Consider the following 9606-nt stretch of genomic DNA (forward strand, 5'->3'; position numbering starts at 1 on the left):
AATCAGTGACTTTGAAAATTTATTGTAACCTTCTCCTGATCAGTGCTTCTCTTTATCCCTCACCTGTTTTGAAATCTCATTATCCTTCGTGGTTGGTTATTGTATCACTAGGTGAGTTACGGCTTGTTTAGATGCATTTACTCTGAAGTCAAGTTAAACCACTTTGATTACACACAGACAGAGACCATTACACTAATTTTGTGACCTTTCAAACTAATCTTTTTCACCTGGATTGATTTAGGGTTGCCATAACAAAGGGGTTGAATACTTATGTAATTGAGAGTATTCAAAATTTCTTTGAAAACCTAACTTACTTACATAATATCAGCATTTTTTTAGCTTTCTCAGTTTGGAGTAGATTGTGCAGATTTTGCAAGCTCAGACGACAACAAAATGTGGAAACTTTACGGGTTTTTTTGTCTGAATACTATGGTAAAGCACTGTATATAATATAAAACTTTGAATTAGAGTATACTTCATAGTAATAAGTTCATTAAAATAGATTTATAGTAAAGTGGTTTAATTAAATTTTGAATGTAACTCAGTAACATACACATAAAAGGCTTTAAAAATGGCGTCACCATTATAGGGTGAAAAGTCAATTGTTGAAACAAAGTCATTTTCTTCAGGTGAATATCCCTCGTTTTCTCCATTATTTGGAGAAATCCTCATTTGAAAAATATGACGCTGATTTCTCAATATATATATACAGCTTAATGTAATAGTATCTGTGGTATATCCAAGTGTCCTAACATGTGATTAGTCAAACAGAACAAGTCATCATGTACATTCCCCAAAGTGATTCGATCTAATATAGTCATAGAATATTTCTTAATTTAGAAACTCTACAAAACATACCTTGCACTTGAAACGTGACTAAATTGACTATTCACATCATGCTGGATATTAGACCTTTTGACCCTCTTTTATTGCTTAAAAGACAGACAAAATGATCGATAAATATGATATCTAGGAAATACAAAGGATCATTTATAGTAGTTGTATGTTACTGAACTTTCACTTTATATAATGATAGAAAATACTAAGTATGTATTCATGAAATTCTATTTCTCAACTCTTGTCAGGACATGTTCAATGTGTACATTTAGGTTAGTGTACACTTGTTGTATACTTTCTACTCAATTAGATAGACTCCATGAACTTATTATCCACATTTCTAACAAATGTGTTTATCCATCTAATACAAATCTCCATATAGTTATGCTATCATCAATGTATGTAAGTAAATTCACAAACTCTAAATACAAATGTTGTCATACATACTGAAACATATATTGAGAAAAACTTTAAGTATAAGATAGGGGATTATGATCTTAGATTAACTGCTTAGATTTATAACTAATTATTCATAGTAATTTTGGTTTATTTATATTTACAGAAATACATGTATTATTAGGCGAGAATATCATCACAGGTCAAAGTGTATCACATGTTTAGGTCCTTGTAAAAGGGAAGTTATTTTCTGTTACTTAACGAGACAAGTAACACATCTACTGAAAACATTATGAACAAAACTTCAGGTATTACACCCCCCCCCCCCAGTGGTACAGCAGTATGTCTGCGAACTTACAACGCTAGAAACCAGGTTTCGATACTCGTGGTGGGCAGAGCATAGATAGCCCATTGTGCAGCTTTGTGCTTAATTACAAAGAAACAAGGTATTACATATACTACAAACATGTACCCCTTCAGCATTTGATTCAACATAGCTTTTATAATTTCATACACACAATCTAATCATTCATTTTCAGATTTTATGTTATGAAAATTTAGTATTATCTTTACCATTTTTCTGTAGAACTTTCATTTTGAAGCAACTTTTAACTTTCTGACAATTGACATTTATAAAACTGTATAACCTTTAACTGTTTTGCTTTTTGCAGCAACTAATATACAGAATGATAATATAAATAAAAACAATGTTTATCATTATAGAATATGTTTGACAAACAAAATAAAACTGCTCACTGTACTCAGATTTTGTATGTCACTGAATTTAAAAGTTTATTGTTTATTGATCCTTTCACTTTACATAGTAAAACAGAACACTAAATGTGTATTCGTGATATTCTATTTCACAAGATTTGATGAGTCATGTTCAATATGTATATTTCAGTTAGTGTACTATTATTGTTTATTTTCTACTTAATTACACTCCATGAATTGATTATTAACATTTATAACAACTGCGTTTAACTAGCCATTACAAGACTCTATATTGATTTCTTGTGTTTAAGAACTTAACAGTCAGTAAAAACGAATTTTTCTATTCTTTCACTGTACATAATGATACAAAACGTGAAATGTATATTTACAACATTCTCTTTCTTGAGATTTGACAGTCCTGAAAACGAATATTTAATTTCATTGATCTTAAAAGTCAGTAAAACATATGTATTGATTTCTTTGCTTTACTTAACAATACAAAACACGAAATGTACATTCATACTATTGTATTTCTTAAGATTTGATAGTCCTGAAAACGAATATTTAATTTCATTGATCTTAAAAGTCAGTAAAACATATGTATTGATTTCTTTGCTTTACTTAACAATAGAAAACTGGAAATGTACATTCATACTATTGTATTTCTTAAGATTTGACAGTCCTGATGGATCACATAAAACATATCGGACACTCATCAATGTCATTAGATCTATAAAACTCACTGATATCATCTTCATATGGTACATTAATTACCAGAATATACAATACACTTACAGTTCATGACTAAAATGGCAAATCAGTCTAATATATTTTATAATATAAAGGAAGGGAATTCTTACACACGTTTTGTGTTTGGGTAGAAAAATAAAGTACATAAGAGCTTTAAGTTGATTCATTATAGCTAATGGTTGTTCATTTATGCATTGATCCTAACTTATCATTAGGTTCATGTTTCATGCCCAACATAATATGTATTTTTCAAGAAGTAACACAAGATGAAATAAAACTTTGTTTATTAGCAATGTTTTGATCTATCATCGAGATGCTTTCTATCCTACTGACCTTTGTTCATTAGTCACATGGCTGTCAATGGCCACAACTTGAGAAACAACCTGTTCTATGTCACGTAATATTTGAATATAATGAAAAACAAAAACTAACATATTTCGGATTCATCTGATATATAAAAATACAGAACATTGTTTGCAACTGTTAAAATTAGGTTCTTCTCAAATAGATATTGAGAATTTTTAGATTTTATAATATTTATTGAAATTAAAGATATTCAATGTAGTAATGGCAATGTTATTAATACAATACTTTATCATTAATTTATGCTTTATAAAATACCATAATTTCTAGTTGCTTTAGTGATGAATGAAAATGTGGTGTTATGACTCTTTGACAATTTCTATGGAGGCAGAGTTACCACCATCAGGCTCTTGTACGTTATAAAGGATAGAGAATATGTCAAACATCGTGACGTTACATTATTCTATCATAGGATAAGTAAGTGCCATGAGTACCACAGAGGCCTGTAAAGTATAGATCAGTGCTCTCTGGATATATTGTTTATTATAGTATTTAACTTTAGATGTCGCATTCTCAGCTAACCCAACGAGCTTTGGTATTTGGCAAAAGACCTCATTAGCAGTAGTGTGCATAGAAAAGTGTGTGCAGTGAAGATGCTGTTATGTTTCTTCTTGTTGGAAATATGTAGTAAAGTTGCTTCAAAGTGAAGGTTCTACATAAAAACAGCATAGATAATATTCTAAATTTGTATAATATAAAATCTGAAAATGAATGATTAGATTTGTGAAATTGTAATACAGAAAAAAAAAGCTATGTTGTGGTACTTGTCTTGTTAAGTAACAAAAATAACTTCCTACTGTACACAGACCTAAGTTTGCCATACATTTTTTTTAGTGTCACATGATATTCTCACCTAGTAATACACATATTTTTTTCCATAAGTGTAAATAATCTAATATTATAGCAGTCACTTTCTTTCTCTCTGATCTATTTACCATTACTTATAAACGGTCTCTTTTTTTGTCTTTCATAACTCTTTTGCAAGTTTATTATGAATGATTAGCTATAAATCTAAACAACTGATCAAAGATCATAATCCCCTATATAAAACTTGAAGTTTTTGTCAATATATGTTTCAGTATGTATGACAACACTCTTATTCAGAGTTTGTAATTTTACTTACATACATTGATGACAGCATAACTATAAGGTGACATATATTAGATGGTTGAAAACATTTGTTACAAATGTGGATAATCAGTTCATGGAGTCTAATTGAGTGGAAAGTATACAACAAGTGTACACTAACTGAAATATATATATTTAACATGTCCTGATAAGACTTGAGAAATAAAATTTCATGGATACACATTTAGTGTATTGTATCATTATGTAAGGTGAAAGAATCAATAAACTATGTTTATTGACTTTTAAATTCAGTGACATAAAAAAGCTTAGTAAAAGGTCACGATGAATCAGACTAAATGTCCAGTAGGGTTGAAATGTTCCATTTTTTGGATTACTTCTACCAATTACGTTCAAGGTTATTGACCCTTAGACAGAAACGGAAAGAACGCCCATATGCTATTAGATTTGACAGTATTAACTGTAAAGTGCCGCACCAGCAAGAAAAAAGGCTTTATACAAAGATCTGGGAACATATCTACAGAATATATATATATATATATATTTTGCAATAGTAATGGTTAAGCATAATTATTTACCTACATCTTTTAAAACTACACTTTAGATGAACAATTATGTAGATTAACTTATAAATATCAACATAAAATTATTGTATGTTATTTAGATATAAATAAGCATCTATTTCAGTGCAAATAGGTATTACAAAATAGATCAATTATAGAAATAAATTTGCTATAAGTGTTTTACATATAAAATGTCAAAAATGCAAAATGTATATCATAAAAATTAGACATAGAAGTGAAAACTATAATCAGTATGTGAAACATATACTAAATCGATACTTAAAAACATAATCATCTAACTGTCTCATTCAATATTTATTAAAGCAAAACTTATGTGTGATTAAAGACTTTTCATGATGTATGAAGTATCAAGTGATGGATAATTGTAAAAGTATGTAAGGTAAATTATTGGCTATGCTATAACATTTCTTTCATTCAAATAACGGATAAACTAAGACAGTATGCATGATAACAACTTTTTACATGACATATGTAACGCACTACGTTATACATAGCTCTCTCGTTAAAATAACAGTTTTACTTGTAAAGTATTAAAAAAAATTACCACACGTGCAAATTAATTAGTAACTGAAAACACAAACAGCTGTAGTAACTGCCTCATTTATATATTAGTTTTACATGCAACCTTTTAGGACACATACTTAAATATAGACTATAGTGTTAATGTCATAATCATATGCTGAGACAACCTAGAATGAGCTCATCATCCTATTGAACTGTCTGCCTATAGTAACACCATTCACCCTAGCAGTAATGATCTTAGTAACACCACTTGCCATAGAAACACCATCTGCCTTTATAAAATGTACGTAATCCAATTAAATATATAAATTAAAACTATAAACATTAGTTTAGACAAGTTGAAATCTGTATGCAGTTCTACAGAACTATAGTAACACTATCCACCGATAAATAACAGTAACTGCCTTTATAAAACTTATATAATATGATTAAATATATAAGCAAAAACTATAATGTTGACCATAATGATACGAACTATATTAAAAAAGCAGATTTAATATTTTACTTATAAAGCAAAACTGTAACTGTTATAACAACTTTTCAGTACTGATAATTGTAAAAAGAATGTTATGTAAATTAGACGAGTTATTAATTTTAAGGCTTTGATTGCTACTCTAAAGTTGATGGCATGTTGAGACACGTTGATATACACCACACTCTGGTGGTTCACTCACGAACTATTTGCAGACAACCTTCGCCTGTCATCATATCACATTCAGCAATGTTAAACAGAATCTCATTTAATGGCTTCTATAGAAAGGTATATACAAAATAGTTTGAAGTACATAAAATCATACTGTTTTATACAAATATAGAGTAATATGAAAATAAGCAATGTGTTTTCATGCTCTTGCAAAGTTGTGTATGAAGTCAATGTTGATCAAAAAGACTCAGAAACCCAATGAGAGGTCTTCCCATTACCCTATATATATATAGGGTATAGATATTTATTATAAAATAGATATTATTATATAAGGAAACACTGTATAGTATTGTAAAGTTCTGATGACCTATTGAGGGTATACTTAAAATACCATGTCGATAAACAATCTGAGCCATCCCTACACAGACAGTGCTGCCACCTGTCTTATGATATTCTTGCAGTGTCTGTCCAGAACTTTTCTCACAATTTCTCGATCAAACACTACAAGTCTCATATCGTTAGGAAGGCCTTTGTTCGAGGCCATACATTCAGAATCACCATACCTAATTTTTACTTAGTCAAACTTTTTAGTTCAACGAGTATGGTACACGATGGCGTAATGTCATTGTCATCACATGTCAATTGACTTCAATTTCAACTTAAGTTTTTTTACTTGCAAAGTATTTCACACAAACATCACTTACCCCACTTATAATTTCCTAAAAAAATAACAATTTATATGGGCTTTCTCGACTTATTTAGGTTTAAAATATGCATGTGCAGTTAATTATAAAACACATGTTTATCACTTAATGAACACGCATTTCAGACTTTTCTGCATATTCAGCTTAGTTTGTCTTCATTACAACTTTACATTTACTTTACCTTGCAATAATTTAGCTTCGGTTCATTTTATAAGCTGTTACTAGTTCTTTACTATGGGATTTATTCTTCATTTTCGTGAGTTTCTTTGTTTCAACTTGTAAAACCGTATCATACACTGAACGCTCATGACTGTTTCATACTCTATACGCTATTATGAATATCATTACTTTACTGTTTACATTACGTGTAGCTCTTATTAAATACAATTACGTCTATGTGAGTTTCTTTGTCTGACTGCGGAAAAATCTTTTTCAAATAGACCAGGGTTTATTGATCTAACACATAATGCCCGTAAGAAAGCGTTGCTTTAATGAAAATGATAGACTAAGGAAAGTTGAAGAAGGCCATGAAAATTACCATAAATGTTTTGCAGTTTGTAACTAGTCTAAAAATATACTTTTACCAGCTTATACCACCTCAAGTGCCCAGTTTATTTTAAAACATTAAACACATATATATATAAATCTATAGCTCATCTGTGATTTTAGGAAATATTTCCAATGATTGTGAACGAAAGCATATTTTCCCTCCTAGCCATGACATTGCATAAATACTTTAATTTTCACTAATTCTGCATTGAAGGTTTTTATAACATGAGCGCCATCTTTAAACAGATTCGGTCTTCAGTGTCTTGTTTATCGTTTTGAAATTAGATAAGTACTAAACTATGGCCGATATGTTAAGGATGTAATGCAAAAGTGGGAAATCTTAGCCCCCTTTGTTAAATATATATTGCTGCTTGATTCAGTTGCAATATAAAGGGAGCCAAGTATTTCCAGTTTTGTTTCTTTAATTTACACATTTTTACATCTTTAGGTTTGCTCTTTTATATAGCTTGAATATTTTAAATATCAAATCTTTATATGGCTGACCCTTTATTCTAAGTTGGCTGGTTTTGTACACGTAACAACATCTAATCAAATACACATGAATATGAAGTTATCTCAGTTTATGTAAAAAAAAAACTGCTTGGGAGAGATAACAAAACCAAAATGGTGAAATGGGTAAAGCTGGGGAATGTTACCCTTACAGATTAATCCAAGTTCACATAGTTTGGCAACAATCAACAATTCGGTGGCATAAAGGACAGCAGTATAATGATCAAGGTACAACATGTATAAAGAAGCATACTGAGGAACTATGATGAGTGTGATCTGATGTTCTTTTAAAAACTTAAGTACAGGGTGAAACACGAATTTAATTTGCATTGTTTTTGAAACATTGATATTAGCCATCCCTAGATTTACTTCCTTTTTTGAAGAGTTTTTTATTTACTTGTTTGCATAGATGTTCGGGATTATTTTGTAAGTAATTATAGCTTTGTCCATTTAAATTTAAACCAACGTGAATTTTTTTTATATTAAAATACCATTATCAATGGAATCGTAACTCATAAATCGCTTTTATCAGGATTTCAAATTAAAGTAGATGGAGCATAACCGTGAAAACAAGTTCTCATTAACTGATCAAACAAAGTATTTTATTATAACCCTTACAATCCCGTAACTTATGTAAATAAAACTTAGATTTGACAACATCTATAAAGCTATTAAATTTACGTTTATATAAATGAAACATACATACATATTCTTTATAACGTAATTGCATTTAACTTAGATAAGGATAACATATTAAGCTTATATTGAAACTAACAAACCAGATAAATTTAAGGTTAATGTTTTATAAATTGTTACCTTATCAGCAGCACACCTTCAGATATTAGTCGGACAGTTTACTTTCAGAACGTAATACATTACCTCAGATATACCTGCATATTTCAGAAAGATGGTTTAATTTCCTACGTTATGTATCGGTGGTATACTTTCAGACAATTTACTTTAAAAGTGTAAAACTGTATCCCCTGGACATATCATAAACAGTTTAATCTGTTTCAGATATTCATGCAAAACTACATAAAAGCTAACCTTTCCTAGTTGTGAACTGACAGACAAGAAAGCAGATAGTTAAGGGCATCAACCACCACCTCTTAGGCCATTTTAATGGATGAGTGTGATTTATCCATCACTCTTATAATGTACTCATAGCCCTAAGGTGTACAGCGCAATTTTTTTGTGATAACAAGTCGCAGACCACAGACCCTCGAATCCACAGTACGACACACTAAGCGACAGCTACACCTGGCTCACATATCACAGTGAGTGACTTTACAATAATACTTGAAGTTAATCTTCTACTATAACAAAATCTAGAATACAAAACACTTTCAGTAACTTCTGAGTAGAATACCATCAGATACTAGAAAAAAGTATACACTTTATGTGTGTAAAATAACTAAAAATACACTTAGGTATTGAAAATCAAAACATTTTTAAATGTTGCTGAACAACAAGATCTGATACAAAAAACACTTTTCAAACATAACTTTGAGTAAACACGTAAATATTAAGTTCGAATCACTGTATATAATATTACAAAATTTAAACTTCGTGACTTGGTGAGACAAAACACTTTTAGTAAAAAATCGGAAAATATCATTTTGGGCTTGTCTAACTAACTTACTCTGTTCAAAGTTGTCTAACTTTTCTTTAAATTACAACACTTATTTCGTTATGTATATGATTTCAATTTAAATAAAAACATGCACTACATATGACAGTTAATACATTATAAATATTTATGGATATTTAGCAGTTTTTATCTTTCACAACCAAATGTATAAATTGTCAGAAAATATTATAATTTAAGAAGAATATCCGACAAATTTTTAGGTCATACAAATACTCACTGGTTTACTTAACACAAAATTGTTATAGAAGATCTGAAGTAAAGAAAAATAGAGATAATATTTTAACTTTTAAAACTTAT

Source organism: Limulus polyphemus, unplaced genomic scaffold (genome assembly GCF_000517525.1).
Source record: "Limulus polyphemus unplaced genomic scaffold, Limulus_polyphemus-2.1.2 Scaffold1141, whole genome shotgun sequence".
Classification (NCBI taxonomy): domain Eukaryota; kingdom Metazoa; phylum Arthropoda; class Merostomata; order Xiphosura; family Limulidae; genus Limulus; species Limulus polyphemus.